At 45.4% G+C, this 27,428-nt stretch overlaps 1 protein-coding gene and 1 long non-coding RNA gene across 3 annotated transcripts in view; one reads left to right on the forward strand and one right to left on the reverse strand.

Moving 5' to 3' along the window:
- The window catches only part of axl (AXL receptor tyrosine kinase), a 218,986-nt gene that overhangs the window by 12,232 nt on the left and 179,326 nt on the right, over positions 1–27,428 (forward strand). The gene's annotated exons all lie outside the window — the stretch shown is intronic.
- The window catches only part of LOC148136013 (uncharacterized), a 46,160-nt gene continuing 33,458 nt past the window's right edge, over positions 14,727–27,428 (reverse strand). Inside the window, exons 1-3 of one of the 2 annotated variants that reach the window (XR_015754759.1) lie at positions 24,845–24,941; positions 16,115–16,164; positions 14,727–15,617 (exon numbers count right to left, since the gene is read on the reverse strand). This is a non-coding gene — a long non-coding RNA (uncharacterized LOC148136013). Of the gene's footprint in view, positions 15,618–16,114; positions 16,165–24,844; positions 24,942–27,428 lie in introns of those variants that run through there. The other variant, XR_015754760.1, reaches the window with a different exon arrangement.

Here is a 27,428-nt window from a genome sequence, read left to right on the forward strand (position 1 = left end):
CAGGCAGCATCTGAAGAGCAGGAGAATCGACATTTCAGGCATAAATCCTTCATCAGAATGAGGCTCATTTCTGTTGAAGGGCTTATGCCCGAAGCATTGATTCTCCTGCTCCTCGGATGCTGCCTGATCTGCTGTGCTTTTCCAACACCACACTCTCGACTCTGAATATCTGTAGCATCTGCAGTCCTCACTTTCTCCTACTATGTACTCCCTCTCGATGGGCATCTTGATGGGTATCTTTTTATACCTGCTAAAGTAACTATGCAATGAGCATCCTCCAGCTGTATGTACCTAACAATCGATGTTCCCTCTGGTGTGCACGGCCACGTGTTTGCTCAGAAGGTATGTGCCTTGACCTCCGCTTCCAAAAATCTCTGCCAGACGTGGACCTTGAAGGTTAATGCAACAGCAGGAAGAATTAGAGAGTATGTAACTAACCATTCACATTTGTTACACCTATGGTCTTGTCACTAGAAATATATTGTCCCCTGAGGGTTGTCAAACCTCCAGAAAATTCCTCTCTTGGGCATGCTGCAGTTTGGTAATAAAATTAGAATCCCTACAGTGTGGAAACAGGCCCTTCGGCCCAACAAGTCCACACTGACCCTCCGAAGAGTAACCCACCCAAACCCATTCCCTTACATTTACCCTGACTAATGCACCTAACCTACACATCCCTGAATACTATGGGTAATTTAGCATGGCCAATTCAACCTAAGCTGCACATCGTTGGACTGTGGGAGGAAACCAGAGGAAACCCACACAGACACGGGGAGAATGTGCAAACTCCACACAGACAATCGCCCAAGGCTGGGATTGAGTCTGGGTCCCTGGCTAAGCACTGAGCGACCATGCCACCCTTGCAAGAAATGATTTACTGGGGCATAAACAAAGAGATTTGTTTTTGTTACAAAGCTGGGGAATCTGGATCAGTTCATGAGAATGAGGCCATTCAATCAACTCTATCAATAAATAAGAACATGGTTGTATTACTTCAATATCATTTTCTTGCACTATCCCTGTATCCTGTTTTTAATGTCTAGAAAGCTCTCTCAATGACAGGGGGCTGTGGAAACTCAGAGAGAAGAATTTCCTCCTCATCTCAGCTCTAAATGGTCTGCCCTTTATTCTGAGACTATGCTCCTGTCCATTTCCCCACGGGAGAAGGAACGCCTCCTTCCTGCAATCACCTTGTCGAAACCCTGGAAGAATTTAGTGTGTTTGAATGAGACCACCTCTGATTCTTCAAAACTTCAGGGGATGAAGACCCAGTCTGTTCAAGCTTAGGACAATCATTCTATCCCAGGAATTTGGTGAAAGTTCTATGCACTCCCTGAAAGGAATTATATCTTTCCATAAGTGAGGAGACCAAACTGCACAACATACTCCAGGTGTGTTCTCACCATGGTTCTATATAATTGGAGTAAGATATCTTTACTCCACAACAAAAATCCTCTTACAGTAAAGGCCAACTAACCATTTGCCTTCTCAACTGTCTGTGGTACCTGAGTATCAACTTTTGGTTTTACATGAAGACAAGACCTTACAGATGTTTATAAAATCATGAGGGGCACGGATGGGATGAATAGACAAGGTCTTTTCTCAAGCATTTGGGAGTCCAAAACTAGACAGCATAGGTTTAAGGTAAGATGGGAAAGATTTAAAAGGGACCTAAGGGGCAACTTTTTCATGTAGAGGGTGGTGCATGTATGGAATGAGCTGCCAGAGGAAGTGATGGAAGCTGGTACAATTACAGCATATAAAAGGCAGCTGAATAAGTAGATAAATGGGAAGGGTTTGGAGGGATATGGGCCAAGCGCTGGCAAATGGGACTAGATTTATTTTTGATATCCGGTCAGCATGGATAAGTTGGACAAAAATGTCTGTTTCCGTGCTCTTTATTTCTCTGACTCTTTGACTCTAAGACCCTTTGAAGTTCAATATTTCTCAGCCTCTCACCATTAAAAACATTGTCTGTTTCTCCTGCCAAAGTGGACAAGCTCACACGTCTCCACATTGTATTCCAACTGACACATTTTTGCCCGCTCACTTAGCCTCTCCAAATCCCTTTGCAGTGTTGTTACATTCTCCTCACAGCTCCAAGCCCCACCTTGCTTTGTGGGATAGAAGGAAATGCTGAGCTAGTTTAATGAGGTATCATGGATAGATTTTCGAGTGCTGCACAAACACGGACACAGACCAAGAGGCTGAAAGGCCTAGTTCTGTGCTTTAAATGCACATAGTTAGAGAGAGGCAGAGGACTGGAGAGGGAGCTGCGCTTCTGGTTTGGGAAGTTAAAAATGAGCGGTCCCATTGATGGAGAAGGTATTCTAATAAGCAGCTGAAACCGTGACCTGAGCTGCAGTGTTTCTTGTATCTTTGAATGAAGTAAAAGCAAAATCTGGCAGCATCTGTGGAGAAAGAAACAGAGCTAATAACTCTGCATACTGAACTCTTGAATGAAGTAAGGCATGTCCCTGAATACCCAGACATTACACCACTCGCTGCCCCATTGCTTTTTCCCATTTCTTTGCCAGTTTTCCTTGATTCATCTTTTTCATAAAGAAGTCTGCTAAATGAAGAAATCCAGGGCTCATTTGGCACCCAGAGCAGTCTGAATGACAGCAGACACCGTCAGTTATCAACCACACCTCTTTATTTTGGAGATGTTGTACCTTTTAATTGTTCATTCTTGGCCTGACTGAGGGTAATTTCATCGCAGTTCACTGGGAAGCTCGGCACTTCAGGACCTGGATGATGCTGTGTGTCATTTTCCACATCACCATGTTGTGGCTTGGCTCCTGAAATGGGTTCGTGGTTAAGCATGAGCCTTGAAACTAAATAAACTGCACAAAGCTTTCATCCTGGGACTCATCAAGATTCATAAATGCAATTGAAAACAGATTGAAGCTGTGGCGTTGGATGTGATCAAACCCAGTTCTAAAAATGGAAATTTGTGCAAATCTCATTTATCAGCCATTTCAGCGTGTGATGGGATTTGGAGACTCAGGGCTAGGAATTTGGAATTAGGTTAATGGATGGTGGTGGTGGTATAGTGATATCGTCACTGCGCTAATTATCCACAGCTGCAGGCCAATGTTCTGGGGATAAGAGTTCAAGTCTCACCATGGCAGATGGTGAAATTTGAATTCAAGTGAAAGTTGACCTTATGGTGACCATGTAGCCACAGACAAGAACTGTAAAAACACATCTGGATCACTCATGTCCTTCTAGGAAGGATATCTGCCATACTCACCTTGTCTGGTCTCCATGTGATGCCAGACCTACGCAAACATGATTGACTCTAAAGTACTCTCTGGCAATTAGGAATGGAGAATAAATTCTGATCTAGCCAACAACTTTGTGACAAATGGAAAAAAGTTTGAGTTTACATTTTGAGAACTCCTTCAGCACCAAGTGGTTTCTGGTGTCCTAGAGTTCTGTCTCTGTCTCTCTTTCTCTCCACTGTTTATATCAATGTGCCTCAGATTTTAAATTATACAACATACAAGAGTTTGCTCTGCAGTATAACTGTCACTCTCCCGATTTGTATCCAGGCATTCCACATCTGACCTCAGACTCCTTTGCTTTCCCCCACTTCCTTCTACCCAATTTTCAGCTTCAAATTGCGTCAGTGCCACTCTCTCGAATCTCAGCCCTGAACTGTTCCACTTTCCGCTCTTCCTCCAAACGGATTTTTTTGACTGAGCTCTTGGCTAGCTCTGCTCATCTCAACATTCCTGATGAAGGGGTTATGCCTGAAACGCTGACTCTCCTGTTCCTCGGATGCTGCCTGACCTGCGGTGCTTTTCCAACACCACACTTTTTGACTCATCACCTTTTCCCTCCCAATTTTGAGAATGTGCCTTCTATTTGTGAATGTTTTAGGAGGTTCGTAAATCCTAATTTAAGTGTCAAATCATGTCTCAGCAAGGTGCACTCTGACCTCAGAGCTTGTGACTCCAGAGATGAAAGTTTACACCTTGACCTCTCCCTACCATCACCATCTGGGGACCATCTCTTTCCACTTTCTTTAAATTCCACCTCTTTGGCTCCACCACCTCGACCTCTGACCTCTGTCTTGGTGTTGACTTTGGCTCTCACTTCCACAAAGTTCATTCAGACATTTGTCCAGTTTCAGTTTACAGGGAAAATGGAAGTCATAGTGGATGATTTGCCCAAACGTTGAATTCCAAAATGAACTGCAATGGAAAACTTGAGGGAAATAAAATCTACAGTGGTAGAGCAAACAGAATGTGACAATTTGATTCCCTACAGTATGGAAACAGGCCCAACAAGTCCACACCGACCCTCTGAAGAGTAATCCACCCAGACTCATTCCCCTACCCTATATTTACCCCTGACTAATGCACCTAACACTATGGGCATTTTGGCATAGCCAATTTACCTGTCCTACATATCTTTGGATTGTGGGAGGAAACTCCACACAGACAGTCACCCAAGGTGGGAATTGAACCCGGGTCTCTGGTGCTGTGAGGCTGCAGTGCTAACCACAGAGCCACCATGCCACCCCTATCCGTGATATCTTAATGTGTCAAAATCCGCTGTAAGAATGATTATAACTGTCTTTCGAAGTATCTCTCTCTCTTTCTTTGTCTGTTTGACTCTGTCTCCGTTTTTCATCTGGAATCTGAATAAGTCTCGATTCCAGTGGAAGAAACTATGTACACCGCTTGGGGAATCAATGATGACAAGTCATCAATTTAAGTTTGTGATCAAGGATGAGGGGAAAAGGTGAAGGGAAAATTACTTTCCAAGGAAGGTTGTTGGAGCGTGGCATATTTTGTTGAGGAGGAGCCTGTGGTATATTTTAAGGGCCACACTTTTCAAAGCAGAGGGAGGTGGAGCAGGATAGCAGGATCGGTTTTCAACTGCTCTCATCAGCAGTCGGTATTCAAAACAACTGACTTCCTTTGATGCTGTAAAATTCATGAAGTATTTTCTCTGCAAAAAAACTTCTGAGGTTTAATGGTTTTAAAGTAGAAGTTCCACTGAATTTAACTCTTCTGTTGCAAATGGACGAACACCATCACCTTTGGTACTCTCCTTAGTTCTCTTGTCTTGAGACACTAGCTACATTCCTGGTGCATTAACACAAAGAGCTGTCGGGTGGCATTTTATACACTGTCTGTCTACAAACCCACGTAGGAACTCAGCATCCACATAAGCTGTCTGTATCCCACCAATATCATCAATTGTAAGAGCTGTTTGAACTTGATGTGAATTTCAAATGTCGAAGAGTGTGGAAAAGCACAGCCGATCAGGCAGCATCCGAGGAGAGGAGAGTCGATGTTTCAAGCATAAACTCCCTTTCCTGATGAAGAGCTTACGCTCCTCGGATGCTGCCTGACCGGCTGTGCTTTTCCAGCACCACACTCTTCGACTCTGATCTCCAGCATCTACAGTCCTCACTATCTCCTAGTGACTTTCAAGTGGCCCTGCTGAATTCAGACTCACCAGTGTGAGTCATGCCCCCTTCCTTTCTACCTACTAGCGAAAACTGAATCTGTTCAAAATGAGGGCAGAGCATGAGACCTCTGCCAGTGAGCCCTGTCTGCCAATGCTGATCACTTCAACTCTCCCTCCCTCTCTGCCAAAGACCTGCGAGTCCTGGGCCTCCTCCATTGCCATATCCAAGCTACCCGATGACTGGAGGAAGAATACCTCATCTTCCACCTTGGGACCCTCCAACCACATGGAATCAATGTTAATTTCACCAGTTTCCTCATCTCCCCTCCCCCCACCTTATCCCAGATTCAACCTTCCAACTCAGCACCATTCTCTTGTATTGTCCTACCTGTCCATCTTCCTTCCCACCTATCCGCTCCACCCTCCTCTCCGACCTATCACTATCACCCCCTACCTTCATCTACCTATTGCATTCCTAGCTATCATACCCCCAGCTCCACCTCCCTTCTATTTACCTCTCAGTTCCCTTGGATCTCTAACCTAATTCCCGATGAAGAGCTTATGCCTGAAACATCGACTCTCCTAGTCCTCGGATGCTGCCTGACCGATTGTGCTTTTCCAGCGCCACAGTTTTTGACTCTGATCTCCAACATTTGCAGTCCTCACTTTATCCCAATGTAAAGATCTGCAGACCAACCCAACCCAGTGAAATTTCCTGCTTTCATTCTTAGTTCCTGAGTTGGGTTTTGAAATTTAGGGTGGTGGCTAACAGCAAGTGTGTTTTGCATTTCGTATGGCAGTACTTGTCTTCAGGATCAAACCTTTAGGAGTTCCACCAACTCCAGTACATCGGAGGGTTGAGATTGTTTACCTTGGAGGAAGGAAGGTTGACAGGAGCTTTGGTAGAGGTTCAACTATCTTCAGCGGCTTCTTCGGTGACCACTTTAAGGTCTGATGTTGGGAGATTCATTGATGATTGCACAACGTTCAGCAAAATTAGTGATTCCTCAGAAATTAGCCCAGTCCTGGCCCAGATGCAGTCAGACCTAGACACCATCCACACTTGGGCTGATAAGTGATAAGTAACACTCATACCATCAAGGGCCAGGCAATGACAATGTTCAACAAGAGAGAATAGTGAAAAGAAAGGAAAATGACATTAGCTGAATTGCTATTGTTGAGGGCTGGTATGAACATAATAGACTGAATATCCTTCTTCTCATTTATTGGTCAGAGTATTGAGTACGGGAGTTGGGAGCTGAAAATGTGTTGCTGGAAAAGCGCAGCAGGTCAGGCAGCATCCAAGGAACAGGAGAATCGACGTTTCAGGCATAAGCCCTTCTTCAGGAATGAGGAAAGTGTGTCCAGCAGGCTAAGATAAAAGGTAGGGAGGAGGGACTTGGGGGAGGGGCGTTGTAAATGCGATAGGTGGAAGGAGGTCAAGGTGAGGGTGATAGGCCGGAGTGGGGTGTGGGCGGAGAGGTCAGGAAGAAGATTGCAGGTTACACCCCAGGTCATCTCCTCTGTTCCTCCCCCTGCAGGAGTTGGGAGATCATGTTGCAGCTGTACAGGACATTGGTTAGGCCACTTTTGGAACATTGCGTGCAATTCTGGTCTCCCTGCTATAGGAAGGATGTTGTGAAATTTGAAAATGTTCAGAAAAGATTTACAAGGAAGTTGCCAGGGTTGGAGGATTTGAGCTACAGGGAGAGGCTGAACAGGCTGGAGCTGTTTTCCCAGGAGTGTCAGAGGCTGAGGCAGCATCCAAGGAACCGGAGAATCGACGTTTCGGGTATAAGCCCTTCTTCAGGTTTATGCCCGAAACGTCAATCCTCCTGCTCCTTGGATGCTGCCTGACCTGCTGCGCTTTTCCTGCAACACATTTTAAGCTCTGATCTCCAGCATCTGCAGTCCTCACTTTCTCCTCAGAGGCTGAGGGGTAACCTTATAGAGGTTTACAAAATCATGAAGGGGCATGGATAGGGTAAACAGACAAGGACTTTTCCCTGTGGTTGGGGAGTGCAGAACAAGAGGGCAGAGGTTTAGGGTGTGAGGGGAAAGATTTAAAAGAAACCTAAGGGGCAACATTTTCACACAGAAGGTGGTGCCTGTATGGAATGAGCTGCCAGAGGAACTGGTGGAGGCTGGTACAATTACAACATTTGAAAGGCATCTGGATGGGTATTTGAATAGGAAGGATTTAGAGGGATGTGGGCCAAGTGCTGGCAAATGTGATTACATTAATTTAGGAAATCAGGTCAGCATGGATGAGTTGGACCAAAGGGTTTGTACGACTCTCTGTATATAAAAGGCCTTCGGATTCTCTGTAATCCTGCTGGCCAGGCACATTTCATAGCCCCTTTTAGCCATCCTAACTTCCTGTTTGAGCTCCTTCCTAATATCCTTCAAGGACTTTGATTCCTTTCAATGCCTCTTGAGTTCTATCCTACATTTCTCCACAATATTAACTTCCGCTGGATGGATAATTAATTCTAAATAGATTTTCAACTGAACAGAACAAGTGACAGCCATTCACTAGTTCGTTTCCCAGAACAATGGCATGACCAATCTCCTTGGTTTGAAATGTAAACAAAGTCTGGCAGTTAATTATCATTCATCATTAATTGGTACATTCTCCTTAACCAGGCTTCTGATGATGAAAGAAAGTGAGGACTGCAGATGCTGGAGATCAGAGTCAAAAAATGTGGTAGTCTTGATGAAGAACTTATGCTTGAAACATCAACACACATTCCTCATTAAGTCGAAACATCGACTTTCCTCTCCTCGGATGCTGCCTGACTGGCTGTGCTCTTCCAGTACCACACTTTTTGATTCTGACGATTAGAGTTCACTTGTTAACCGATCAGCGGTCTCCGCTAACAGTATAATTGTTGTTTCATTTTAGATTGACCGTTCTAATGAATTTTTCTGATGAGTGCAAAACACTATGGGTATTTTTCTCTGGAATACTCACGTTAGATTTTGGTTAAAATCTAACTTTACTGTGGATCCTTCTTTTATCTCCATTTTAAATCATATTTCCTAGATTTTACGTTTGTGGAAATCTCACTTTTTCAGTAAAAAAAATCTTGAATAATTGCTCCCTTGAATGCTCAGTCCTACAATGCAAATAGACATGCAAGTACTTGAAATTGGTATCAGCTAGATTGTCCTTTTCACCATTATCTCTGGAACCTCCATGTCAAGCATGGATTGAGATTGTTCTGAAAGAAGTGATAATGAGGCATTGTGGAAATGCAAGTCTTAGATTGGTGTTGATGACCAAGAGGGTGAGGTAAATATTAAATGAAAAGCCAAGGGAGAGAATATCTGTGCTTTCAAAAACCAATGTTCACCGAAGTGATTGGGCTCTGAAGTTGCAGGTGGAATACTGTGTGGGAAAGTGTAAGGTTATACACTTTGGTAGGAGGAATAGACTCAAAAGACTATTTTCTAAACTGGGAAAGGCTTTGGTAATCTGAAGCACAAAAGGACTTGGGAGTCCTAGTTCACAGTTCCCTTAGGTTTAACATGCAAGTTCATTTGGCAGTTAGGAAGGCAAATTTTTAACATTTATTTTAAGAGGGAAAGAATACAAGAGCAGAAATGGACAGCTCTCAGGCTCTATAAGACTATGATCAGACTGCATTTGGATTATTGTGAACAATTGTGGTCCCCGTATCTAAGGAAGGATGTGCTGATATTGGGGGCGGAGTCCAGAGGAGGTTTACAAGAATGATCCCAGGGATGAATGGCTCGCCATGTGAAGGGCAGTTGAGGACTCTGGGCCTGTGCTTAATAGAATTTAGAAGAACGAGGGGTACACATACAGGTTACAGAATATTCTGTCATAACTAGGTAGTTCCGTTCTCATGGACTCCCGTGTTATAAGAAAATCGTGTAGCAGCAAGACCATTTAAACTAATTGGGGCCGGAATCATGTTTAAATCAGTGCATACTTTAAAGATTTGCGCTTTAAAGACAGTGTCCCCAATGACGTCGTAGTGAATTTGTGTTAACCAATCCCACGTTATAGCAGAGCGAGCTGTACTGAGAGGTTTGAATAGAGTGGATGTGGAGATGGTGTTTCCATTAGTAGGAGACACTGGAACCTGAGGGCATAGCCTCAGAGTGGAGGGATGACCGTGAACTGAGATGAGGAGGGAGTTCTTCAGGCAGTGGTGGTGAATCTGTGGAACTCACTGCCGCAGAAGGCTGTGGAGGCCAAGTCACTGAGTGCACTTAAGACAGAGATTGTTAGGTTCTTGATTAGTAAAGGGATCAAACGTTATGAGGAGAAAGCAGGAGAATGGGGTGGAGAAACATATCAGCCATGATTGAACAGCAGAGCAGAGTTGATGGGCTAAATTACGTCATTCAGCTCCTCTGACTTATCGTGATTGGCACCAAGTCCTGAGTCAACAGAGAGTCTGTTCCAAAGATGGAGTTAAGAAACAGGTTGACCATAACTTAATCAAATGAGAGAACTGATGCCTTCCGCCTGTTTTCCTGTACTAGATCCAGCTGCAGGAGATAAGGCACTGGGAAAGTTGAATAAGGCAGCAGTATATAAATCTAATTTAGATATAAAAAAAATTCAGATCAAAAACTGCCTGAGCCTAAAATCCCTTTACTTTCGGTTTGCATTTGGATTTGATTATTTTCTAGGGATTAGGGATGAGTCATAGTCCGACACAATTGGATAATTTACTTCTTGGGTAATGAACCATCTTCTGCCTTCCACCTGAATGTCCAGTTAACAGCTTAGCACACGATCGTCAACAGTTTAAGTAGTTTCCAAGCTACTGAAATGGGTTGGATTTTTTTTAAGTAGTGGTTAACCTTTTGGATGTTGCCAACTCTGCTTTATGGTATTTCAGGGGACTTTCCACTCCCTTCAACATACCGCAACAAGAGTAAGGCAATCACTTAAGGTGGGAAAATAACATGGGCAGGAGTGGGGCAAGGCAGTGGGGTTGTCAGCTGAACTGATACGCAGTTTTACCAGGAGAACAATGCACCTGGTTACTCGTTGTGCTATTTGGCTTGAGGGGTTAACACAGAATGTCACTCTGATCTACTCGCTGTTGATTTACTCATTTCCACTTCACGTTCTCACTCACTGTTTGTTCTTCCTGCTTCCAGCTGATCCCCTAAGTGAAAAATATGATAGGAATTACCTGCTAAGATAAGGAGCCACAGCTGTGTTTCAGAGGACAATCCTTACCTCAGAATCAAAAGTTTGTGAATTTATATCCCACTCGAAGGGACTGAATATAAAATCTAATCTGGTACTGAGGAGTTGCTGCGGTGCTTTCTTTCATGTGAGACATTAAACTAATGTCCTGTCTGTCCTCTCAGGTGGATAGAAAGATCCTATGGCACTACACTGAAGAGGGGTAGTAGAGTTCGCCCTGGTGGCCTGGCCAATATTCATCCTACAACCAGTATGACGAATTATGTGAAGGTCAGCACAGCCATGATAGGATGAATGGCCTCCTTCTGCCCTGCAATGATTCTGTGATATGTTCATCAGTGCATTGCTATGGATGGGAGTTTGCTGTATACAGTTAGATGCAAGGGTTTCAACAGCATAATGACTGGACTTAGCTGCTTCATTGTCCGTAACACGTTTTGATATCATAAAAGATGTTTTAAAAACTCTTTCAGCATGTTCACAACTGTCTCTGGCTGGAGCTTTCCTGGTAGGCCTGCACTTTTACTTTTAAAACAAAATACATTGGTGACCTTTCATGTTCTTAAAATCTTCCATAACCGTTGATTTGTTCTTGAATGCAGTCAATCTTCGTCTCCTTCTTCGCTTAGGGGGACATTTGATGTCTAAATCTCAGGGTGGAGCAGTCAGTATCAATGAGTTTGGGGCTCATTTCCACACCCATACTTCCCTAGATCACTGCTCTTTGGGATACCATTTATATATCAGACAGACAAACCAAGGTGCATCTTGCAGCTAAATCTGACTATATTTAAAACACTTTGCTTTAGAACTAAAATGAATCACTATCATTATAATGGCTGTATAGTTGGATAGTGAGACTTTTGAGACTCACGAAAGTTCTTTCCTCATCAAACGTAATGATCATCTCCAAAATGTTGATCACCACTGTCATTTCTGCTCGGATGTATATCATATTTATCCAGACTTAAGACAACAAATGATTACTTTAGCCAATTCGAGACTTGTGGTGTTAAGAGAGATAGTTTCAGCACTGACTCGACTTGACATTACCCAAGAGCTTTGTAAGAGCAGTTGTCATGTTGGCAGTTTGGTCAGAAGCTCGGATCTCTTCAGTGAGGAACTCCCCTCCTGACTTGTCAAATTCTGTCCACCACCTACAAGGCACAGAGCAGGGCTGTGTTGGAATAGTCTTCACTCACCCGGATGAGAACAATTCCAACAATACATTCCAGAAACTTGACACCATCTAGCACATAGAAGCCTGCGTAATTGGCACCCCATTCACCACCTTAACATTCACTCTGTCCAACAGCTGTGGCAGTGGTGTGTACCATCTCCAAGAAGTACCCATATTTCTCTAGATCACTGCTCTTTGGGACACCGTTTATATATCAGACAGACAAACCAAGGTGCATCTTGCAGCTAAATCTTACTATGTTTAAAACACTTTGCTTTAAAACTAAAATGAATCACTATTATTATAGCAGCACCATCATGTGAAGTCATGACTTCGACTACCTAGATGGAGAAGGGAATTGGATTATCTCCACTCATACATTTCCCCAACAAATCACATATCATTCAGACTTGGGTCTGTATTGGTATTTCTTCATTGCCGTAGGGTCAAAACCTGAAATTTCCTTCCTCACGCTGCCAGGGGGGTGGGGGGGTGGGGAGTAGAAACCTACACTGCAGCAGTTCAAGAAAGGGGCACCCATCCCTGCTGTCTCAAGAAGAAGGTGAGATAGACCATAACTGCTGGCCAATCCAGTGGTGATCACATCCCTCGAAATAATTTAAAAAAAGATGCTGCTGGATTTTTTTCGTTCAGTGGGTGACACACTTTGACATCAGGGCCAAAATATCACGGGTTCACGAGTAAAGGCATGACCTTGCAATTGACATCGACATCACAGTGCAGTGTGGATGCTGTGCTGCTCAGTCACATTTGTTAAGCTGCCCCCTCATGTGGACTTAAAAAATCTTAGACAAAGTTGAGAGTGTGGCGCTGGAACAGCACAGCCGGTCAGGCAGCATCCAAGGAGCAGGAGAGTCGACGTTTCTGGCATAAGACCTTCATCAGGAATGAGGCGTGTGGACTGGGGCTGAGAGATAAATGAGAGGGACATGTGGCTGGGGGGGAAGGTAGCTGAGAGTGCGTTAGGTAGATGAAGGTGGGGTTATGGTGATAGGTTGGAGAGGAGGGTGGAGTGGATAGATGAGAAATGGATTCCCCACCCACATTATCCCAGACCCAAGCTTCCAATTCGGCACCACACTCCTGACTTATCCATCACCTTTTCCATCCTCCCAGCACCTCTCCCCCATTTACTTCTCAGCCCCCCCGGCCCACAAGCCTCATTCCTGATGAAGGGCTTATGCCCGAAATGTCGATTTTCCTGCTCCTCAGATGCTGCCTGACCTTCTGTGCTTTTCCAGCACCCCACTCTTGACTCTGATCTCCAGCATCTGCAGCCCTCACTTTCTCCATCTTAAGACAAAGGATTGGACAAAGAAGACTACGTGGAAGTCTCCCGGTGCATACCCGTTGATCTTTATAGTTCACAAAATAAAGCTAAAGCAGGATATTATGACATTGGTATGTATGGAACCTCGGTGTGTACAAATTACTTGTTGTATTTCCTACAACAGCAATAGTAACTACACTTATAAATACTTCATTGGCTGCATAGTGCTTTGGAATTGCCTGCTGGCATAAAAGGTGCTTTAGAAATGCGCATCTTTAATTTGGTCAAGGGACACAATACTGAAAGGGACACAATAGGAGGAAAGGAAGGTGGACACCAGAATGCAGTTTCTTCTCATGATTTTCATCCAGGCTTGGTAGAAAGTACTTGTATTTATAACGTCACTAAAACAGTGAATTATTTTGGAAGGAAAAGCACAAGCAGACGTACATCATTATAAATGTCGGCAAAGTTGCATGCTCCAGCCAGGGCTCCTCTCCTTCACCAGTTCTTATTCCTTTTTGTCTCTCCTCTCTTCTGCAGCTTTTCTTCCCCCCCATCCCCAATTTTTAACTTCTTAAATTTGCTGGGAGGGACTGAAGAATGGAGGCAAGTCTGAGACCAGGCCGGTCTGGGAGACAGGGTGTGGAGTCGAACCCCAGGCCGGAGCCTGGAGCTGGAGGCAGTCAGAGACCAGGTTGGCCTGGGAGACAGGGTGTGGAGTTGAACCCCAGGCCAGAGCCTGGAGCTGGAGGTAGTCTGAGACCAGGCCGGTCTGGGAGACAGGGTGTGGAGTCGAACCCCAGGCCGGAGCCTGGAGCTGGAGGCAGTCATAGACCAGGTTGGCCTGGGAGACAGGGTGTGGAGTCGAACCCCAGGCCGGAGCCTGGAGCTGGAGGCAGTCAGAGACCAGGTTGGCCTGGGAGACAGGGTGTGGAGTCGAACCCCAGGCCGGAGCCTGGAGCTGGAGGCAGTCAGAGACCAGGTCGGCCTGGGAGACAAGGTCTGGAGGTGAATTCCAGGCCACAGCCTGGAGCTGAAGGCAGTCTGAGACCAGGTCGGCCTGGGAGACAAGGCCTGGAGGCGAATCCCGGGCCGGAGCCTGGAGCTGGAGGCAGTCTGAGCCCAGGCCGACCTGGGAGACAAGGCCTGGAGGTGAATTCCAGGCCAGAGCCTGGAGCTGAAGGCAGTCTGAGACCAGATAAACCTCGGAGATGTGACCTGGGCTGGAAGCTGGGACATGGAGGCAGTGTGGCCTTGTGTTCTGAAGCCCAGCGAGTGTGGACTCGGTGAAAAGGACAATAATTTGAGTATTTTTTAAAAAAAATACTTTTTACTCTTGGATTTGGAGGTGCCAGTGTTGGACTAGGGTGGGCAAAGTCAAAAAACACACAACACTAGGTTACAGTCCCAACTGGTTTATTTGGAAGCACTAGCTTTTGAGGCACAGCCCCTTCATCAGATGGTGTGGAACAGGACCATAAGACACAGAATTTATAGCAAAAGGGTTTTGCTGTCATAGAGCTGTAATGATAATATTAAGCAAATTTAGATGAAGTCTTTCATCTTTTAGAATGGGATTTGCTGGTTTCAGTTCTTTAATATGTAAATCCCAGAACTCCTTTTAAGTTACATTCTCAAGATAGCTTCAGCTTTTCTAACAATAGGTGCCATCTCAGTTTAGACAATGCATTAAAGGTCTGTGTCCCAATGTTGACTCAGAACGGTTCTATTTGTAAAGTGGAACTCACAAAATTTTACATGGATTTATGCAGTTTTTGAGCAAAATAAAATGTAATTCTGCAAATACAAATTCACCCCATAAACTTATATGTGTGTGCGTGCAGCAGAGACAGTGAGTGTGTGCCTGTGGGTGTGAGTGCATGTGAAAGTGTGTGTGGGTGTGTCTGTGTGTGTGTGTGTGTATAGTGTAGTGGGGTCACCTGTAGTGTGACGTGAACTCAAGTTCCCAGTTGAGGCCATCCCCATGGGTACTGAACGTGGCTATCAACAAGCAACAATGCAAAGTGGCCAAGCAGACCAAGTGTCTGTATGATTGGTGTCAGGATAAAATAATAAATTGAGACAGAATTTAGCCCTGGATAAGCCACTGTGCCACAGTTACCTAATTTTGAATGTTGTGCCTGAAATTAATTGCAAAATGAATATTGACACTGCAGTAGTAGTGGCAGGGTGGGAGGGACCTTGTAAATTTAATTTGTAGACTTGTTGAACTCATGAAAGAACTACAGCAGAGTTTCTGACTCTAGCAATATTAGTTTTGTGGAGGTATATGTAGAATATTGTTACCCAATCCAAATATGCAGTGTAAAGTTAGGTGGAGTCACTTAAGTCCACTCTGGGACTTGTGGTCTCCTTAAATAGACGGTGCACTGTCATTTGGCTGATCACCCAGCAGAATGCCTCCATTCTGATCCGAAGCTTCCAGTGACCTGTGACTCGACTTCTCCACCCTGCTGTCATATTGATGTCTCTGACCTCAGCCTGATGTATAGTTCCTGTAAAGCAAAACTTAAACTTCAGGAACAGTTCATCTTTCCTAACTGCATTCCAGGCTTATCATTTTCAGCCTGTAAACTCAACATTTATTTCCTTTTCCTTTCTTATGTTTTTCCCTTCAGACTGCAGTGTGTTTGTTCCAGGAACATCATTTCTTTCTTTGCTTTCCCCATCACCATTTCCGTTGGCCTTGAAGCCAACATTTTCTATTTCTTAATATCTTCCACTCTATCACGGACCCTTTTAACGCAGTACCTGTTCAAAACTAATTATATCTCAAACTTTCCCAGTTCTGATAGATCTGACATGTTAACTCTATTTTTATTTCCTTTGTAGATGCTGCCTGATCCACTGCCCATTCTGTGGGGTTTTTTTTTTAGTTTTAATGAGATAATTATTCCTTGTCATATTCATTTATTTTCAGACACATGTTCTCATGACCTGAGCTGCCAGTAGTTAAATTGCATTGGAGAATTGCAAGATGAAACCAACGTACTTGGAATAAATGCAGAAATGTCAGGATGCAACCAGCAGGTCAGGCAGGATCTGTGGAGAGAGAACAAAGAACAGTATTGCACAGACAATAGACAATAGGTGCAGGAGTAGGCCATTCTGCCCTTCGAGCCTGCACCACCATTCAATATGATCATGGCTGATCATCCTTAATCAGTATCCTGTTCCTGCCTTATCTCCATAACCCTTGATTCCACAATCCTTGAGAACTCTATCCAACTCTTTCTTAAATGAATCCAAAGACAGGGCCTCCACTGCCCTCTGGGGCAGAGCATTCTACACAGCCACCACTCTCTGGGTGAAGAAGTTTCTCCTGAGCTCTGTCCTAAATGGTCTACCCCGTATTTTTAAGCTGTGTCCTCTGGTTCGGCACTCACCCATCAGTGGAAACATGTTTCCTGCCTCCAGAGTGTCCAATCCTTTAATGATCTTATATGTCTCAATCAGATCCCCTCTCGGTCTTCTAAACTCAAGGGTATACAATCGCTCCAGTCTTTCAGTGTAAGGTAATCCTGCCATTCCAGGAATTGACCTCGTGAACCTATGTTGCACTCCCTCAATAGCCAGAATGTCTTTCCTCAAAATTGGAGACCAGAACTGCACACAGTACTCCAGGTGTGGTCTCACCACAGCCCTGTACAGCTGCAGAAGAACCTCTTTGCTTCTATACTCAATCCCTCTTGTTATGAAGGCCAGCATGCTATTAGCCTTCTTCACTACCTGCTGTACCTGCATGCTTACCTTCATTGACTGGTGTACATGAACACCCAGATCTCTCTGTACTGCCCCTTTACCTAAATTGATTCCATTGAGGTAGTAATCTGCCTTCCTGTTCTTGCCACCAAAGTGTATAACCATACATTTATCCACATTAAACTGCATCTGCCATGCATCTGACCACTCACCTAACTTGTCCAGGTCACCCTGTAATCTCCTAACATCCTCATCACATTTCACCCTGCCACCCAGCTTAGCATCATCAGCAAATTTGCTAATGTTATTACTAATACCATCTTCCATATGATTAACATATATTGTAAAAAACTGCGGTCCCAGTACTGATATCTGCGGTACCCCACTGGTCACTGCCTGCCATTCTGAAATGGAGCCATTTATCACTACTCTGTGTTTCCTATCAGCCAACCACCTTTCAATCCAAGCTAGCACTTTGCCCCCAATACCATGCGCCCTAATTTTGCTCACTACCTCCTATGTGGGACTTTATCAAAAGCTTTCTGAAAGTCCAGGTACACTACATCTACTGGATCTCCCTCATCCATCTTCAGAGTTACAGGCACATGCCTTTGGCATACTAGGACTTTGTTAACAGATGATCCCTTTCCAAACTAAAAATCTTTGCCTCTGCGCAATCTGTATCCCTCTCTTCCTTGCCTATTCATATATCTGTCGAGATGCCTCTTGAATATTGCTATTGTATCCGTCTCCTCCACCACCTTCAAAGCCTACACTTCCTTCTAGTCATGTGACAACCAGAACCTGCAGATAATATTCCAAATGTGGCCTAACTAAAGTTCCATACTGCAGCACGGTGGCACAGTGGTTAGCACTGCTGCCTTATAGTGCCAGAGATTTGGGTTCAATTCCTGCCTCAGGCAACTGTCTGTGTGGAGTTTGCACATTCTCCCTGTGTCTGTGTGGGTTTCCTCCGGGTGCTCCGGTTTCCTCCCACAGTCCAAAAATGTGCAGGTTAGGTGAACTGGCCATGCTAAATTGCCCGTAGTGTTAGGTGAAGGGGCAAATGTAGGGAATGGGTCTGGGTGGGTTGCTCTTCGGAGGGTCAGTGTGGACTTGTTGGGCCGAGGGGCCTGTTTCACATTGTAAGTAATTTTGATTTGATTTATTATTGTCACATGTACCTAGGTACAGTGAAAAGTTTTGTTTTGCATGCTGTACAGGCAGATCATATCTTACATAGAGTATTAGGGTAATACAACAGAATGAATAATACACTGTTACAGCTGCAGGGAAGGTGCACAAAGACCAAGATCAACATTAAATGTAAAATTTGAACGGTCCATTTAGGAGTTTAATAACAGCAGAGAAGAAGCTGTTTTTGAATTTGTTGACACATACATTTAAACTTTTGTATCTTCCGCCTGACGGAATTGGAAGAGATTATAATCGGGGTGGAGGGGTCTTTGATAATGTTCCTGCCGCAGCAAGAAATGTAAATGGGGTCAGTGGATGGAAGGTTGGCTTTGAAATAGACTGGGCTGTGTTCATAACTTTCTGTAGTTTCTTGCACTGTAACATGACTTGTCAATTTTTAAAATCTATGCTGTGGTTCTGTTCGCCGAGCTGGAGGTTTTTGTTGCAAACGTTTCGTCCCCTGGCTAGGCGACATCATCAGTGCTTGGGAGCCTCCTGCGAAGCACTTCTTTGATGTTTCCTCCGGTGTTTATAGTGGTCTGTCCCTGCCGCTTCCGGTTGTCAGTTTCAGCTGTCCGCTGTAGTGGTTGGTATATTGGGTCCAGGTCGATGTGTTTGTTGATGGAGTTTGTGGATGAATGCCATGTCTCTAGGAATTCCCTGGCTGTTCTCTGTCTGGCTTGCCCTATGATAGTAGTGTTGTCCCAGTCGAATTCATGTTGCTTGTTGTCTGCGTGTGTGGCTACTAAGGATAGCTGGTCGTGTCGTTTCGTGGCTAGTTGATATTCATGTATGCGGATTGTTAGCTGTCTTCCTGTTTGTCCTAAATAGTGTTTTGTGCAGTCCTTGCATGGTATTTTGTACACTACATTAGTTTTGCTCATGTTGGGTATCGGGTCTTTCGTTCTAGTGAGTTGTTGTCTGAGCGTGGCTGTTGGTTTGTGTGCCGTTATGAGTCCGAGGGGTCGCAGTAGTCTGGCTGTCAGTTCTGAGATGCTCCTGATGTATGGTAGTGTGGCTAGTCCTTTTGGTTGTGGTATGTCCTCGTTCCGTGGTCTTTCTCTTAGGCATATGCTGATGAAGTTGCGCGGGTATCCGTTTTTGGTGAATACCTTATATAGGTGTTCCTCTTCTTCTTTTTGCAGTTCTGGTGTACTGCAGTGTATTGTGGCTCTTTTGAATAGTGTCCTGATGCAGCTTCGTTTGTGTGTGTTGGGGTGGTTACTTTCATAGTTTAGGACTTGGTCTGTGTGTGTGGCTTTCCTGTGTACCTTTGTGGTGAATTCTCCGTTCGGTGTTCTCTGTACCATCACGTCTAGGAATGGGAGTTGGCTATCCTTTTCTTCTTCTCTCGTGAATCGGATTCCTGTGAGTGTGGCGTTGATGATACGGTATGTTTTTTCTATTTCCGTGTTTTTAATGATTACAAACGTGTCATCGACATATCTGACCCAGAGTTTGGGTTGAATTTGTGGTAGGACTGTTTGTTCTAACCTTTGCATAACTGCCTCTGCTATGAGTCCCGAGATTGGTGATCCCATGGGTGTTCCGTTGATTTGTTCGTATATCTGGTTGTTGAATGTGAAGTGTGTTGTGAGGCACAAGTCCAGTAGTTTAAGTATGCCGTCTTTGTTGATGGGTTCAATGTCCTGTTTTCTGTTCTGTATGTCCAGTAGGTTGGCTATTGTTTCTCTGGCTAGGGTTTTGTCAATCAAAGTGAACAGTGCCGTCACGTCGAATGATATCATGGTTTCTTCTTTGTCTATGTGTATATTTCTGATGATGTCCAAGAATTCCTGTGTTGATTGTATAGAGTGTTTGGATCTGCTGACCAGGTGTTTCAGTTTCTGTTGTAGTTCTTTGGCCAGTTTGTGTGATGGTGTCCCTGGTAGTTATACTATGGGTCTGAGTGATACTATGGGTCTGAGCACCCGAGCTACAAATCTTCGCACAAACTTTAAAATCTATGCCCGGACCAATGAAGGCAATATACCTTCTTGACCACCTTATCCACTTTAGTTGCCACTTTCATGGAATTATGGACATGCATGGCCAGATCCCTCTGTATGTTGATGCTATGAAGAGCTTTGCCAGATGGATCTGTGCATGCGGGTCCACAGTTCCCGAAAAGTGGCAACACAGGTGGCCAAGGTGAGTAGAAGGCATACGGCATGCTTGCCTTCATTGGCCAGGCTTGGAGTACAAGAGTTGGCAAACCATGCTGCAGCGATGTAAAACCCTTGTTAGGCCTCATTTGGAGTATTGTGTGCAGTTTTCATTGCCACGTTACCAGAAGGACGTGGAAACTTTGGAGAGAGTGCAGTGAAGATTCACCAAGATGTTGCCTGGTCTCGAGGGCAATGGCTGTGAGGAAAGGTTAAAAAGACTAGGATTGTTTTCACTGGAAAGATGGCAGCTTAGAGGAGACCTGATAAAGGTCTGCACAATTATAAGAGGCATAGATAGGGCGGAGAGTCAGAGGCTTTTTCCCAGGGTTGAAGTTTCAATTACAAGGTGGTACAGGTTCAAGATGAGAGGGGGCAAGTTTGAGGGAGATGTGCGAAGGTTGTTTTTCACACAGAGAATGGTCGGAACCTGGAACACACTGTCGGAAGAGCTGGTGGAAGCAAGCACAATGGTGACTTTTAAGTGGCATCTGAATGGTTACATGAATAAGGAGCAAATAGAGGGATGCCCACCGAATAAGGGCAGAAGGTTGTTTTTGAGTTTAGTTAGGGCATGATGATTGGCATAGGCTTGGAGGGTCGAAGCGCCTGTTCCTGTGCTGTATTTCTCTTTTGTATTTACTATGTACTTCCGTCCTGCATTAGGTCTTCCAAAATGCATCACCCCACATTTGTCCGGATTAAACTCTAGCTGCCGTTTCTCTGCTCAGGTCTCCAGCCTGTCTATATCTTGCTGTATGCTTTGGCAATCCTCCTCACTATCAACAGCTCCCCTAATGTCTGTGTCATCTGCAAACTAATCGGGCCACCTAAATTCTCCTCCAGGTTTATTATGGACAGTACAAGCAACAGGGATCCCAGCACCAATCCCTGTGGAACACCACTGATCCCAGACAGAAACACAGTTCACTGAATTGGTTCTGTGGGAGAAGCCGACTGTGTTTCATAGCTTGGAATGAATCCACTGAACTGAAGGCCTGTATGGACTTGGCTTAGGTTCAGAGTTAAATGGCAATCATTGGAAGTTAACCTGCATGAAAGCCATACGTTTGTTGTGGTATTGATACTGCTTCGACTCTCTCCTTGTACTGATGACTATCCCTCTCTAGGAAACATAAACCTAAAACACAGTGCAGGAATCACACTGGTTTAGCTTCACTTGTCTTTATAAGTGGATCACTGGACTCTTTTGAATCGATGGGCGGCACGGTGGCACAGTGGTTAGCACTGCTGCCTCACAGCGCCTGAGACCCGGGTTCAATTCCCGCCTCAGGCGACTGACTGTGTGGAGTTTGCACGTTCTCCCCGTGTCTGCGTGGGTTTCCTCCGGGTGCTCCAGTTTCCTCCCACAGTCCAAAAAAAAGATGTGCAGGGTCAGGTGAATTGGCCATGCTAAATTGCCCGTAGTGTTAAGTAAGGGGTAAATGTAGGGGTATGGGTGGGTTTCGCTTCGGCGGGTCGGTGTGGACTTGTTGGGCCGAAGGGCTTTTTTCCATACTGTAATGTAATCTAATCTAATCTAATCTGTTACTCACACTTTCATTCTTCAGCCAACGATTGGGTTTCATTTGTAACTGTAATGCCCAATTTAGAATGCAGCCACACAGCACAGGATGATCCCAGGCTTGATTCCTGACCAGCACTGAGTTTATGGTCCTTTATGGTTGAGGGAATCTTGTGTGGGAAAGAAGAGACAGGGAAAAGATAGGAGAGGCATAGGATAGGTAAGGGGTAGACAGTGGCAGGAGGAAGAAGGGAGGGGAAGCAGCAACTCCACAGCTAAGAACTCTTGGCTACTCAGACCTGATCGTGGTCTCAAATGCATGTGTAGGTTGAGTCGAAAGGTGACTGTAAAATTACTGCTAACGTTTGCTACTGACTGTGGTTACAGATAGAGTCTCACGCTGAGGTCAAGGGGCACATCATTAGGCCACAAATCAGAAATTTTTTCCAGTAACCTCTGTCAGAGATACTGCAGCAAGCCTATTCCCCATCTACAAGGCACAAGTCAGGTGTGTGATGAAATATTCCCCAATGTCCAACTCTCTCTCCGCTTTTACATCATTCCTTTGCTGGAAAATAAAATTAAAATAGTTAGATGCTTGATTTTGACGAGCTAGATAGAAGGGCCAAAGGGTTACAGAAAGAGTCTCACAGACAGATGAGGGGTGGAGCTGGAGAAAGAAAGGTGCCTGTAGTACAAAGCTCACCCAGTGATGGGACCAGTTTTGAAGCATTATTGGACAATATGGTGATCTAGAAAAGTCTTAAACATGGGTTTGGAATGTACATAACCATGCATAGCTTCAAATGCGATGTATCTCCATATTGGCTTATCTGGCTAATGTCAATGTGGACCTCGTGTTTTTGCAGGAGTGCTGGTTACCACAGCTCAGCACCTACAGGAAATGGTTCAGCTTGGATGCCCATGTGCCTTTAATTTGGTCAGGGAGTAATGATTGCCATTGCTCCAGCCATCCTTCAGCTCCCACTGCTACTCATGAAATCCAGGCCGGTCATTCTGGCTGGAGACTTCAACTGTATCATTGATGCAGATGGACAATCCAGAGGGTGCTGGCAGCAAATGGATGCCATGTCCCGATTCTTGACGATAATAGTTAAAGTTGCCAGATTGCACGGTATCTTCAGTTCCCCTGCGGCACATACACCTTGACGTGGTCAGCTGGGTCCATCTGCTCAAGGATAGACTTCGTGTTTGTGCCTGAGCATGCTCAGTCAAATCCACTGATGTTAAGCCAGTGTTCTTCTCTGACTGCTGCCTCCTGCTGGCTGATTTATCACATACAGGATGACCAGTGGACCATCAAGGGAGGCTGAACACGAAACCTTGACCCCAGAAAATATTGAGGAACTCAAAGAGGCTTACCTAAGTTCGAGAAAGCCCTTTTTGAATCTCCAGTGGAATGGTGGGAAACAGTCAAGGGTAGCATCAAAAGGTCCTTCATCCTCAAAGGCGTTCAGAAAGTCAGGGAGTGAAGGATAAAGTTGTCCAAACTCCAGAAAATCAGGCAGAACCTACTCCTGCTGTCGACAATGGAGGTCAATGTCACCGAGGATATCCAGGAGGTGAACAGACAGCAAGTCTTGCTCTTTGCACAGGAGGCCTCCAAGATAATCTTCTGGTTTCTAAAGGGACACAATGTACAAGGATCTGGATAATGGGGGGGAGGAACGTACCCAAAGCTGCCCTCATCCTGGTGGCCACTTTAGTGTGTAGCTGCATCATGCAAACACCAAGTGTTAACTACATACTGAGGCTCTACCTGTCCTCACTGTTACAAAGGATGGGTTTGGCCATGGTGCCTCCAAGTATAGTTGGACCATTCCCTATCACCTGTCCTTCGGGGATGGATTTGCAAAGAGAAACATCTTTTTGAGCGTAAGTCCACCAGGTGGTGGTCAACACATGGTGTCTTCGAGACCCTGAGTGTAAAGGAGAGGGTGGATCCTGTTCCCTGAGCAGACTGGCCAAGTCATTTGCAAGAATGTCTCTGCCAGAATTTTCCAACAAAAACCACGACTTAGCTTGGCTGGTGGTGAGAAGGGCACTGCCACACAGGTTCTGTGTGCCACCACGCACTGCCCTTGAAGCAGCTGTGCTGGTGAAGACACTGTCACATATCTCTTTCTGGGATGTGCCTTTGCAAAGAAGACTTGGCGGGAGATACAGTGGTTTTCTATTAAGGTTCATCCTGAACAGCTGAGTGATGCAGGATTCTGTGCTGTCTGGCCTGTTCCCCAGGACACACACCGAGACAAAAATCGACCGTACCTGGAGGACCATCAACTTGATGAAAGATATCGTTTGGTTTGTCCGAAACTTGTTGGTCTTTCAGTGTAAAGAGTTGAATTTAACTGAGTGCTGAGATTAGAGTGGTGCTGGAAAAGCACAGCAGGTCAGGCAGCATCCGAGGAGCAGAAAAATTGACATTTCGGGTTTTGCCTGAAACGACGATTTTTTTTTCCCTGCTCGTCAGATGCAGCCTGACCTGCTGTGCTTTTCTCGCACCACTCTAATCTTGATTCTAATCTCCAGCGTCTGTGGTACCCATCTCCGCTTCGACTAAGTGTTGCAGACTAGCATATTCCAAGGTCCAGTACTGCGTGCTGAGGAATGCACTAAAGTTTGGGCCAGCTGCTGCCAAAATTCAGTGGAGAAAGACCACTGTCTAAGGTCTTCCTGCCAAAGTATAATGAGGGTCTGTTCCTCAATATATGTAAATAGAGTCCTGCATGAGTAAGAAATGCCTTTGGTTTTTGCTACTGGAGGGAATGTCAAAGTCCAATGTTTGTTTATCTTGACACAGCAAGATGGAGTACAGAACAGCTCTACTACCTATGAATGCCCATAGAGTTTTTTTTATGGGTAATGTGTATTTTTGCAGTAAAAAAACATCACTTAAGCAAGGGCAAGAGCTCAGCTCTTCCAGAATATTCCTCAGCCACTTCAAATTGTCGTTACTTGTACTAAATTACAAATCCCAAACCTGTGTATCTATCTGCAGCCAGCCAGCATCTCTTTAATTAGCCACAGTATTTTTAAACCCAGTCAAATTAAACTCCGGACTGTCTCATCAAGGAAACTCTTCATTGGCTGTGAATTACTGTTTCTGTACCTTAACGCAGTTTTATTTGATATAGAGTGAGCTGTAGTTTTGTGGAGAAAATTGCCGCTTCTGGCGCTGCCATCTCGGGAATCAGGGAGTGAAACCGAACCATGCCTAGGGTGGACAAAAAGATGCTGTGACATTAATCTGAAAAGCAGTGCCGACATTAGTTTTCCTCTGCATCTAAGTCAATAGTCATCCCTTAATTAATAGCACAAAAACTGATTGCTATCTCATTGCTGTTTGTGATTTCACTCTGCATAAAGTAGTTGCCATGTCTTTTAGCACAGTGACTAAAATGGAGTAGCAGTGACTCAGGAGTAGAATCTAGTGTCCCAATTGATGGTCTGAGGACATGTTTGAATCTGTCACAGATACACTCATGCACGCTCTGTCACAGATACTCACACTCACTCTGTCACGCATACTCATGCTCACTCTCTGTCATGGATACACACACTCACTCTGTCACGGATACTCACACACACTACCTGTCACGGATACTCACGCTCACTCTCTGTCATGGATACACACACTCACTCTGTCACGGATACTCACACACTCTGTCACGGATAATCACGCTCACTCTCTGTCACGGATACTCACGCTCACTCTCTGTCATGGATACACACACTCACACTGTCACGGATACTCACGCTCACTTTCTATCACGGATACTCACATACACTCCCTGTCACGGATGCTCACGCTCACTCTCTGTCAGGGATACTCACACTCACTCTCTGTCACGGATAATCACGCTCACTCTCTGTCACGGATACTCACGCTCACTCTCTGTCATGGATACACACACTCACACTGTCACGGATACTCACGCTCACTTTCTATCACGGATACTCACATACACTCCCTGTCACGGATGCTCACGCTCACTCTCTGTCAGGGATACTCACACTCACTCTCTGTCACGGATAATCACGCTCACTCTCTGTCACGGATACTCACGCTCACTCTCTGTCACGGATACACTCACTCTCTGTCACGGATACACTCACTCTCTGTCACGGATACTCACACTCACTCTCTGTCACGGATACTCACGCTCACTCTCTATCACGGATACTCACATACACTCCCTGTCACGGATGCTCACGCTCACTCTCTGTCAGGGATACTCACACTCACTCTCTGTCACGGATAATCACGCTCACTCTCTGTCACGGATACTCACGCTCACTCTCTGTCATGGATACACACACTCACACTGTCACGGATACTCACGCTCACTCTCTGTCACGGATACTCACGCTCACTCTCTATCACGGATACTCACATACACTCCCTGTCACGGATGCTCACGCTCACTCTCTGTCAGGGATACTCACACTCACTCTCTGTTGGGGATACTCATGCTCACTCCCTGTCGCGGATACTCATGCTCACTCTCTGTTGTGGATACTCACGCTCACTCCCTGTCGTGGATACTCACGCTCACTCCCTGTCGCGGATACTCACGCTCACTCTCTGTCACGGATACTCACGCTCACTCTCTGTTGCAGATACTCATGCTCACTCCCTGTCGCGGATACTCATGCTCACTCCCTGTCGCGAATACTCATGCTCACTCCCTGTCGCAGATGCTCATGCTCATTCCCTGTCGCTGATACTCATGCTCACTCCCTGTCGCGGATACTCACGCTCACTCCCTGTCACGGATACTCATGTTCACTCCCTGTCGCGGATACTCACGCTCACTCTCTGTCATGGATACTCACGCTCACTCCCTGTCACGGATACTCACGCTCACTCCCTGTCGTGCATACTCACGCTCACTCCCTGTCGCGGATACTCACGCTCACTCTCTGTCACGGATACTCACGCTCACTCTCTGTTGCAGATACTCATGCTCACTCCCTGTCGCGGATACTCATGCTCACTCCCTGTCGCGGATAATCATGCTCATTCCCTGTCGCTGATACTCATGCTCACTCCCTGTCGCGGATACTCACGCTCACTCTCTGTTGTGGATACTCACGCTCACTCCCTGTCACGGATACTCACGCTCACTCCCTGTCGCGGATACTCGCGCTCACTCCCTGTCGCTGATACTCACACTCACTCCCTGTCGTGGATACTCTCGCTCATTCCCTGTCGCAGATACTCATGCTCACTCCCTGTCGCGGATACTCACGCTCACTCTCTGTCGCGGATACTCACGCTCACTCTCTATCGCAGATACTCACGCTCACTCCCTGTCACGGATACTCACGCTCATTCCCTGTCGCTGATACTCACTCCCTGTCGCGGATACTCACGCTCACTCCCTGTCGCGGATACTCACGCTCATTCCCTGTCGCTGATACTCACGCTCACACTTTGTCATGGATACTCACGCTCACTCTCTGTTACGGATACTCACGCTCACTCTTTGTCGTGGATACTCACGCAAACTCTCTGTCGCAGCTACTCACGCTCACTCTTTCACAAATACACTCACTCTCTGTCATGGATACTCACGCTCACTCCATTGTGAATACCCACGCTGACTCCCTGTTGCGGACACTCACGCTCACTCTCTGTCGCGGATACTCACGCTCACACTCTGCCGCGGATATTCAAGCTCACTCTCTGC

This window comes from Chiloscyllium plagiosum, unplaced genomic scaffold (genome assembly GCF_037043375.1).
Source record: "Chiloscyllium plagiosum isolate Xiang-an unplaced genomic scaffold, Cpla_swu_hap1 HiC_scaffold_47, whole genome shotgun sequence".
Lineage (NCBI taxonomy): Eukaryota > Metazoa > Chordata > Chondrichthyes > Orectolobiformes > Hemiscylliidae > Chiloscyllium > Chiloscyllium plagiosum.